Raw genomic sequence first — 11,061 nt, 5'->3', positions numbered from 1 at the left:
AACAGTCAATTTTCCAAGTTATTAAAAAGGCCGTGCCGTTCAGATTAATATTTAGTGTTTTCTAGAAATATTTAGTTTTTTTAGGTTTTTTAGGTAAGATTTGACGGTAAATTTTTCATGTTATGAAAAAGGCAGTTCAGTTGAGATTAATATTAGTTTTCTACAAAAAATATTTAGTTTTCAAGTAAGATTTAACAGTAAATTTTCCATGTTATGAAAAAGGCAGTGCCGTTGAGATTAATATCAAGTTTTTGCAGAAATACTGTGTTTTAGGTAGGAATTTAACAGCGAATTCTCAGTGATATAAAAACTCAACCATTGTACAGAATGATATTTAGGCTTTGCAAAAATATTTAGTTTTATTTTAAGTAAATTTTCTGGTATATTTTCCACGTCCTGAAAAACAAAAACGCTACAGTCCTGAATAGAACTTAATTTTTTTTTTATCTTATCCCCAAGTATACGGCACTGATTTATCAATTATCAAGTAAAAAATTTTATCACGATTTGATAAGGACAAAAAATTGCTCAGTTTACAAAGCACAAGAGAATACCCATACAAGTAAATCTAAGAAGAAAGACACGTAACCGGAATCATCATATGACAAACCACAGGTGACAAAAATAACATAGAGGGAAAAGCAAAAGGATTATCTCTCTTTTCCATATTCTTTCTCACTAGCTGTTTTGTGCAGTTAAGTTGTGATATATTATATCTTTCAGACGAGTTAATCTTATGATTTATATTCTTAAAAAAGATGATAACGGTGTTGTTATATAGATTTCTTAAAAGGAAAATCGCGTCAACTTAATTCATTACTGTGGATGATGCATAGTAAAATTTAATCAGAAATTATGTCCAATAAAAATAAGAAATTAATGTATCCCTGTCACCCCGTCATCCACGATGGTCAGCGAGACAGAAAATATGTTTCCAGTTCCAAAATAATTTACATAAAGATAAACGTAAATTGTGGGCCAATACTCAATGAATATATTCAATGAATATTAGGAATACTTTCATAATTCATATTCATACAGTTATACATGAAAATTGGTATGAATCAGATATTTTGAAAGCAAAAAGCGATTTCTTTGATCAAGCATGCCACAGTTTTCAATATTATATATATATATATATATATATATATATATATATATATATATATATATAAATATATATATATATATATATAAATATATATATATATATATATAAATATATATATATATATATAAATATATATATATATATATATAAATATATATATATATATATATATATATATATATATATATATATATATATATATATATATATATATACATATGTATGTATATATATATACATATATATGTATAATATATATATATATATATATATATATATATATATATATATATATATATATATATATATATATATATATATATATATATATATATATATATATATTAAAAGGAGCAGTTGCAGGAACGCAAGCAGATTCCAAGTGTAATAGGGTAGTCGGACAATTAGCTGACAGACAATTGACCGACAGACAGTTAACCGACAGACAATTGGCCGACAGGACAATTGGTCGATAATGCATACATTAAATTTATTTAAAAAAAAAAGAAAAACATCCAAATGAAAGGAAAAAAATTCAAAGCTAAAAACATAATATTCATGGTTACTATACTATACTAAAATACTTATTTTTGAAATTATTATACTAAACTACTTATTGTTAAGATTGTTATTCTAAACCAATTATTCCTGATATCGTTATGCTAAACAACTACTTTTGAAATCGTTATGCTAAACCACTTATTTTCAAATGCTTTTCCAGACCAAACTGTCATCTTGTTTTTACTAAGTTTATTTTTCCAAGCCCTTCAGTATCAGTCATGGAGTTCATCTTAAAAAGGATCTAAAAAAAAGGTTAATACATACACGCTTTATTAAAAAAATTAAAACTTACATAAAAAGACTTTATGCGTACAAAAGATTTATATATAAAAAAAAAGAATTAAAAGATCAAAATAAAAGGGAACAAATTAAAAGATAAAAACATAATATTCAGCTCAAAAATTTAGAAAAACGATTTAATTGATAAAATTGTGTGCACAAGCTCTTAAAAATTGCAAACCATCTTCGACGTCATAGTTGAGTACAAGTTTTTTGTCTTTCCTTAACACGAATGTATTTTTTGTTTTCCCTTGAAACATCAGCTCCTGAAAATACCTGTTCTATTAGAATTTCTGTGCTTGATTTTTCAATCCTGAGCTTTTGAATTAATTTTGATAAGTTAGGGTGATGGACATTTACTCTTCTACTGAAGGCGTGGTGCCACCCTTCCAGCGAGTTGTTGGTTTTAGGCAGATCGTTCAGCACTCTGTTGTGACACGACCATAACAAAATGTCGAATAAAGGTCGTCTACGTCTACCACGCTGCACGATTCCTAACCATGTACACTCAAAATAAGACAAGAAATCTTCCAAAATTTCATCAGTTTGTGCATCTAAAGAATTAATAAATTGTTCAAACAAAAAAGGTACATCATCAGGTGGTACGAAAGCTAGTGCTTGTAGCTGTTTTACAATAAATGCATTTTCTCGGTAGTTGTACCACGATTGTAAATCCATAGTCTGTATCTTGCGCCACAAACACTGCCCAAAGTGAAAAAAAACAGCCATAAATAGAAACGTGAGGAAAATTGCGTTTAATGGAGTTTATAGCTGCTTTTTCAAAGTCTACTGTAATTGATGTCACATTTACATTTCTTCCTTCTTTAATGAAGTTAAATATTAAATCATAATCCGCTTCAGATTTACTGTTTGTCACGCCATAAAGTAGCGGCACTGTTTTATTTTCAGTAATTAGCGCATGGATCGAGTATAGCTGCTTGCCCAAAGGTGCAGAGTCAAAAGTCCCGTCGCAGAACCACTCACTTTTCTTGGATAAGATTTCAGATTTTTCAAAGTTCCGAAAATAGAAACCTCTTCATTTTCAAAGAGTAAAAATTATCACCTCTCGGAGTCTTATATAGCTCATCTTCTTTAAGACCGGGTCTCTTCCGTCGCACTGTACGTTTGAGAGAGTCCTTTTTGGTAAAGCTCAGCAATGGTCACAGGGATATCTGAAGTTGCACTATCAATAATAGAGCTCGGCATTTCCTCAGATCGGGCCGTAATAAGCTTTATTTCTTCTTTAACTTTTAAAGCTCGATTTTCAACAGTAGTTGGTGGATGGGAGTGTTCAGAAGGAGTTCTGCTAATTACTTTGTCGATCGTAGTCAATCTTGCATTGCAGTTATTACGATTAGCACATCTCAATACGTTTTTGATTCTCTGGTTCTATCAATAATGTAGGCGTATCCCTCGAAAAGAAGTTTTTGCCTCCTCGTTCCGTTTTGATGAACTCCATGACTGATACTGAAGGGCTTGGAAAATAAACTTTGCAAAAACAAGATGAAAGTTTGGTCTGGAAAAACATTTGAAAATAAGTGGTTTAGCATAACGATCTCAAAAGTAGTTGTTTAGCATAACGATATCAGCAATAATTGGTTTAGAATAACAATCTTAACAATAAGTAGTTTAGTATAATGATTTCAAAAATAAGTAGTTTAGTATAATGATTTCAAAAATAAGTAGTTTAGTATAGTATAGTAACCATGAATATTATGTTTTTAGCTTTGAATTTTTTTCCTTTCGTTTGGATGTTTTTCTTTTTTTTTTAATAAATTTAATGTACGCATTATCGACCAATTGTCCTGTCGGCCAACTGTCTGTCGGCTAACTGTCTGTCGGCCAATTGTCTTATCGACCAATTGTCCTGTCGGCCAATTGTCTGTCGGCTAACTGTCTGTCGGTCAATTGTCTGTCGGCCAATTGTCGGCACACGGTGTAATAGTTTATCCTCCATTTCATGACACTTTGTCATATCATCAGGGACATCTATCTATAAATATTATGATCGAACATTAGAGTGCATTCAAAACATTAAGCATATACATGACAATATATGTAGTAAATTACATTTTAAAATTATACAAAAAATATGGAATTAAAATTGTATAAAAAAATAAATAAGGCAGTAAGTAGAATCATAGACATAACTGAGGGACGAACACCAACCTTTCAAAGCAAGAGTAAAAAACACATTAAAATTCATATAAGCCCACAAACCAGAGAACCGAAAGTATAGATAACCAAACTTCTAAGGGATTCAGTGTTGAAGAAACACGGTTTTTTCTCAACAACTTTTTATCGAAGCATCGGATAAAGGCGAAAGCTGGCAAGTATATTTTATAACCCCACATAATAATTGCAAGTATTATCTAGTACCTAAGTTCGATAGTTTTGATATTTATAGAGTAAAATGAAGTCGCCGATGCCCGAACCAAGAAAATCACAGACAAGGATCCTAAAACAATTCGTGACGTAAACATAATATGACATCATGAGGCTCCGCCCATCCACCAGGTAGGCGGTGAATGGATATGCTTACACAGTCTAGGCTTCAACAAATTCGATAATGGCCAGCAGGATATGGAATTGTCCACGTGGTTGCAAGACTGCATCTGTGCTACGGCTTGCCACTTTGTATGCAAGTGAGAAGACCCATGGCAAGATTTACTGTAACGTGAATAGGTAATTCTTTCTGTAGTGGGTAATAGTTACTTGGCCATCCCAGGAGTGTGGGCAGGAGCTGTTAGACAAGTCCATCATTTTGAGGAGTACTGGAAGTCGGGCAATGTCCACGAGAGCGTGGAACCAGTCATCACGGACATCGCTAGCGACGATGAGGACGGGGATGATGACCTCGTCCTTGAGAGTGACGATGAAGACATTTTGTAAATAAACCATGTATAGTGTTTGACGTTTTATTTGTACATCTAAAACATATTTATTAAAACACAATGATTATAACAATATGTTCATCATTCAAACTATTCTTCCCAGCTTGTTCCCATTTTTTCATTCAAACTATTTTCAATATATTTCCTTTCCATGCATATCAATATAAATCGTGTTACATGTGATTGATATAAAGTAGGTAAATTGCCCTCAAAATCATGACTCCTACTATTACCTTTTATTTGGAGCGAGTATACGAGCGCTGTTTAGGATGCTGTATGATATAAATAAAAAAAAAAACACAAAGAAAAATGGCAATGGGTTACATTAACTGAAATAAAACACTGGCATTAACCTTTACACCTCTAACAATTGAGGGAAATGAGGTATCATTGCATTTCATTTGAATTCTACGTCTAGTGACCGCTCCTGACTTGCTGCAAATAGAAGGCTACAGTGTCGAAACCTAAGGTACAACAAAACAGATTGTCTTTTTGTATTCCCCCCCCCCCCACTGAATAGATGTAGATCTAACAAATGAGCTATAAACCGGTTCATTATTTGGATGAATTACATACATTGAATTATTTGTAAAGCAGAAACAATACAAATATCAAGAAAATGGAAGAACTCCAAGCTAACAACTTAATCCCAACAAGTGCTGCAGAAGTTGCGATGAAACCTCCACAAAATAATAATAATAATAATAATAATAATAATAATAATAATAATAATAATAATAATAATAAAATTATTGAGGATGATAATGCAATCAAGGGGACGATGACAAATCCTGCTCACCATCATTGATATGGCCGAAGCCTAGGATGGGTACTAATATCCAAGGCCAAGAGAGACAAGGTCTACCCAGTTGGGTGGAGTCACCCCCCACCTGAGGTAACTACGTAGGCAATGACATATCTTAGAGGTACCAGCTTATTACGGCAATTCACCTGCTGACGCAATAAGGAGGTAGACAAAACTCCACCTACATGGGAGATTTGGAGGGAAGTGAGCAGACCTTCTCTTTCTCTTGGCCTTGCTAATATCAATTGGTGAATATGTTATCGGCAAGTTGTCAGAGTCAAAGTGAAGAGATGTTTTCCCCATATGAAAACTTCTCTTCACTGTGGGCGGAGCCTCATGATGTCATAGGTTAACATCACTATTGTGTTCAAAACCCTTACCTGTGATTTTGATGGCTCTGGCATAGGAAACACATTTTTACCCTGATAAGTACCAGAACTATTGAATTTATTTACTATATAATACTTGCAAAAATTAGGTAGGGTTATAAAATATACACTTGCCAACTTTCACTTTTAACCAATGCTTTGATAAAAAGGTGTTGCCGAAAAACCGTGTTTCATCGGCTCTGAATCCCTCAGTAGGCAATAAACAGTGGAATAGTTATAGCTTGGTGATTAAGTATGGGGTCTTTCAATTTGATGTTAAGGCTTTCAAGTATAAGCAATTCTGTTTTTCTTTTGCTTGACCTATAATTTTAAAATAATCCTACTTAATAGGTGTTTTACAGTTGTAAGCATGGTTTCTAATGTTAGACAATTCCGGGATGGACAATCTGCAGCCCGTATGATGACTTATTCCAATATGGGAATCGGCTCTTACCTTAAGTAAATGTTGGGTCGAACCCAAATAATTACCCAAATTACAGGCAGGTCACTTACATACTACGCCCAACGTCATCAAGGGACAGAGCCGTTTTTTGGAATTAGTTTCAGGCTGAGGGCTCCAGTATGTTTTTGGATGACCTTAATAACTTGTTTCTGAAAATTGTGGTTATTGAGTAAACAGAAAGCTGGCAAAACATAAGAAGTTTAGGAACATTGTAAGCAGGAATGGGAGGGAAAATTTTCTTATCAAGGACCTGGTGGATGATTTTGTAGATCAGTTTGGCTGAGAAGTAATTATTGTTAAAATACTGGATTAAAAATATAATTTCATGGGGAAAGCACCCCAACTGGATGTTAAAGTAAAAGCTCTATGTAAAAGTGTTTATATGGCATTGATTTTGAAATTAAAAAAACAAAAGCAATAAAACTTGGAGCCAAGACCCATAAATGTCTTCTTCCTGTCAGTGGTAGTATTAAAGTGATTGTGCTCTGTTGAGACCAAAACACCTAAAAAAGCTAATTTACTTTCATACTCCTTTTCCAGAGTAACCTTGATGTTGCTGTGGAACTGATTTGCAGTGTCAAAATCTCTATGTATCATAGTCATTTTTAAAAAAAGGACAAAGGTGTCATCTATAAACCGTGAATAAAACAGAGGATGAAGGGTAATTAACAGTGTAAATGACACCAGGACACCACTAAATAATAATAACTGGAAAGAACCCACTGTAAGGCAGCACAATAAATAAGGAGAATCCATTCCAGGATAGACGCACACTTAGAATAAAAAAACACGGGACATCACTCCTTTTCCAAGGCTAGCTCACGCTGCCTCTGCTTCTCTTTGTTTTGTGCCAAGGCTAGGTGATACTGACACTCCTTTTCTTTCTCCTTTTCTTCATGCTTTCGCTGTTCTTCTCTCTCCTTCTTAGAAGCATCAATCTGGGCTTGAACCCAGTTTGCCAGATCTGTTGCCTTCAGCCCCATAAGTTTCCCTGCCTCTGTGAAAGCTTTGATTTCCTCAGTGGCGGACATGTTGCTGATGTTTAAAGCGGGGTCTGATTTCCCCAGAAATGTTCAAAGTTTTAGGATGGCCACACAAGCAATTGCATGGAATGAAAAATGGGACCTCGTTTGTGCAGTGTAAGTAAAATAAGGAAGTGGGCTGCAGAAGGCGCCACTGGTAAATGGGAGAGCGCCTCTGAGACTATAAAGGCCAATATACCTTGTGTAGGTTACACTGGATGGGAAGTGCCCCTTGGAACGGAAATGCCCCCTTGTGATAGGGATGGCACTGGCACTAAAAGTGCAATGTGGTTCCGAAGAACAGAGATATAACACACTACGAGATTTACCAGCAGGCAGGGGTAAGTTCCGAAGAACTGGATAATTTAAGGCACCTAGGTGAAATTTATGGGTTTGCAAGGCACAAACATGTGCAGATGGGTTCACAAGGAACGGTGGACTGTTACGAAGAACAGTAAGATATGTACATGGAGAACGATTAGGTTAAGCTTACATGAGGCGATCAATAGCCTAGTCAATCATTCATGGGCTGGGTGCTTAAAAGAAATTAATTAAATAACATGTAGTGGACAACGGCACATATGTCATTTATGTACAGAACACAGGAAATGCTCAACATGCATGGACAATAAGAATAGTTTAAATAAGTAAATGAACATTCAGTGCGACAAATGGCACTATACTAAGCTGTGTAGTAACTCACAAAAATGAATAAGGACAATTAGTGCAAATGGGTAAAATAAATAAGTACAGGCTACTAATGAGTTTGTAAATTTATTTTTATACCTGTAATAGGTTTGTTAGCTTCAGCAATATTTATATTTGCCAGATAACGCTGTGTTGCATAAATGCAGTGGTTTATATTGGTATTTGTAAAGAGTCTTTTATGCTGCATATTGTACTGTCTCCAATCCAAGGGCCCTGTTTTGCCTGAAAGTTCTACAATTAATTATGAAAGTGAATTGATCTTGAGCCCACGGTGCAAATTAATCTATTCACTCCATTTACGTATCTGTAACTGTAAATACAAGCATTAACTAAGGCCAAGAATTTAATTCTATTTCACCACTGATCATTAATTTCTGTTTACTTATCTGTTCAGTATGGTGGCATTCCAGCTGTGCATCTAGTAAAAAGGTGAGCTCTTACTTCCTTTACCATACTCGTACCAATATATATATATATATATATATATATATATATATATATATATATATATATATATATATATATATATATATATATATATATATATACATATACGTGTGTGTGTGAGTGGGTATATATAATATAAAAAAACAGGGACAGTGTTCTGTTTGCAAAAATAACACTGATATTATTACTTGCATCGGCATTCTTAATAACATTTCGATATGATTATCATGTTTAGCATTTTATACAATCATTTGCCACAAATAAATTTCTGAATTCCGAGTGAAATATTAAATCATGGCTATTTTGAATACTGTTTTGCTCTTTACACATTTTCTTTATATTAGGAAAATATTGATAAAAAGAAAATGGTAGACATTTTTAGTTATTAATCGACATTGAAATGTATTGGTTTACACATTAAACCATTGTCTCCTTTCTGTCTTTCTTTATAAGAAATAATTTTAATTACTAATGTTTGTTTTTGTATGGGAAAGAAACAAGTGTCTTAATAAATTAATGTGACTGAACGTTTGCTTTTTTACGAATGTCTACTTCCATTGCGAGTCATTCTAGATTAATTTCATGAAAATCATCATTTCTGAAAACCCAGTATAATAAAAAAATTAAAATGAGATTTTTTTTTGCAGCATATGGGAAAATTTGGAAGCATTTATAGCAAGCACTGAATAAAATCTGAGCTCGATGTACTGTACATCAGTAGGTTGACATTACGTGTGTTTCCATTATCATTAATTATAAGCACAAATGCTTTCTGCTCATATTTAGAACTTTTTATAAACAGGCCACGACGTATTCTTAATTAATTACTACAAAGATAAACGAGACAAGTGTAGGTAAGAGAGATAATTAGCAACTTTTAATTAATTACTAGCGTGCTTAATTTGAAAGACTTCACTCATTCATTTTCCTACATAATTCTCAATTAGTGCACAAGTAGAAAATTTAATTTGTAATTCATGCAATGATCACCGGCGAGAAGAGAATTATATAACGCAACAAAACCTTGTTTTTTTTGGAATATATGGCAACATTGATTTAAAGCAGATATATTTTAAGGGAGCTGAGAATTTTTAAAAATGAAAGTTTTCTTGCCCATAAAACAATGAAATGTATATTTTAGGATGAATGGTTTTCATAAATAGCCAGTTATTGGTATTTTGTACAAGGGTACATATGAGGATATTATTATTATTATTATTATTATTATTATTATTATTATTATTATTATTATTATTATTATTATTATTATTATTATTATTATTACTGTTGTCGTTCAATCATCATGCGATACTATTTCTAAAAACCAAGCATTTTGTAACTGATGTTATCTATTACGCCTGTGTTGAACTAAGAGCTGAATTATTTACATGGGAATTAGTTGGGTGTTCAAAATCGCTGTTTTACAAACACATAAATACATGCATACATACATACGCACACATTTATATATATATATATATATATATATATATATATATATATATATATATATATATATATATATATGTTTATACATATGAACTTTTTCTCCGTCCACAGCCTTTTCTTTCTGTCAAAAATGTGCCAACGTCTCTCTCTCTCTCTCTCTTTTTACGGAATAGCAAATACACACACACACACACACACACACACACACACAGTGCATGAGACATTGATTTACCCTGATGGAGCCTCAGAGTTTAGTGAGACCATTTTTTCCTCAGCTGATTTATTGCAGGGCAGGACTATTGAATATGGATGACGGTCAATGTACTATATATCTTTTATTCCAACCTCTGTTGTTTTATGAATAGCGACTGAACTTTTCCATAAACCCGATTGAAATTTAATGACAGTTCGTTGGCATCTGTCAAACAAAAATAACTAATTTTTTAGTAACTCAGTCATACTTATCAGGTAGCAAATGCAACAAATTACGTTGTGGTGGAAGCGTGGAAAATGACTTTATTCATTTCTTTCTTTCTTTCAGCGAAAATTCTTTTTTTATATGGTTGTCAAATGATGTACATTATAATACTCGTTTAAAAAAAAAGGTATAATGTAGTGAACTTTTCAGCTTCGAATATTCATGAACTTTGACATACTTTTATACATTATAAATACAATTTAGGTTCATATCTATCTATCTATCTATCTATCTATTTATCTATCTATCTATATATATATATATATATATATATATATATATATATATATATATATATATATATATATAAGTGAATGTTTGTATATTTGTTTGTCCACTATAGAAATCCAAACAGCTTGACAGACCCAGAACAAATTTTGCACACGGCCTCTATGTCACCCCAGAAATGTTTATAACTCAAAATCAAACCCCTACCCCGTGACAGACATACAAACATAGACAAAACAAATGAAATT

The sequence above is a fragment of the Macrobrachium rosenbergii genome, chromosome 12 (assembly GCF_040412425.1).
Source record: "Macrobrachium rosenbergii isolate ZJJX-2024 chromosome 12, ASM4041242v1, whole genome shotgun sequence".
NCBI lineage: Eukaryota > Metazoa > Arthropoda > Malacostraca > Decapoda > Palaemonidae > Macrobrachium > Macrobrachium rosenbergii.
The sequence above is the reverse complement of the archived record's forward strand: the minus strand, read 5'-3'. Positions refer to the sequence as shown.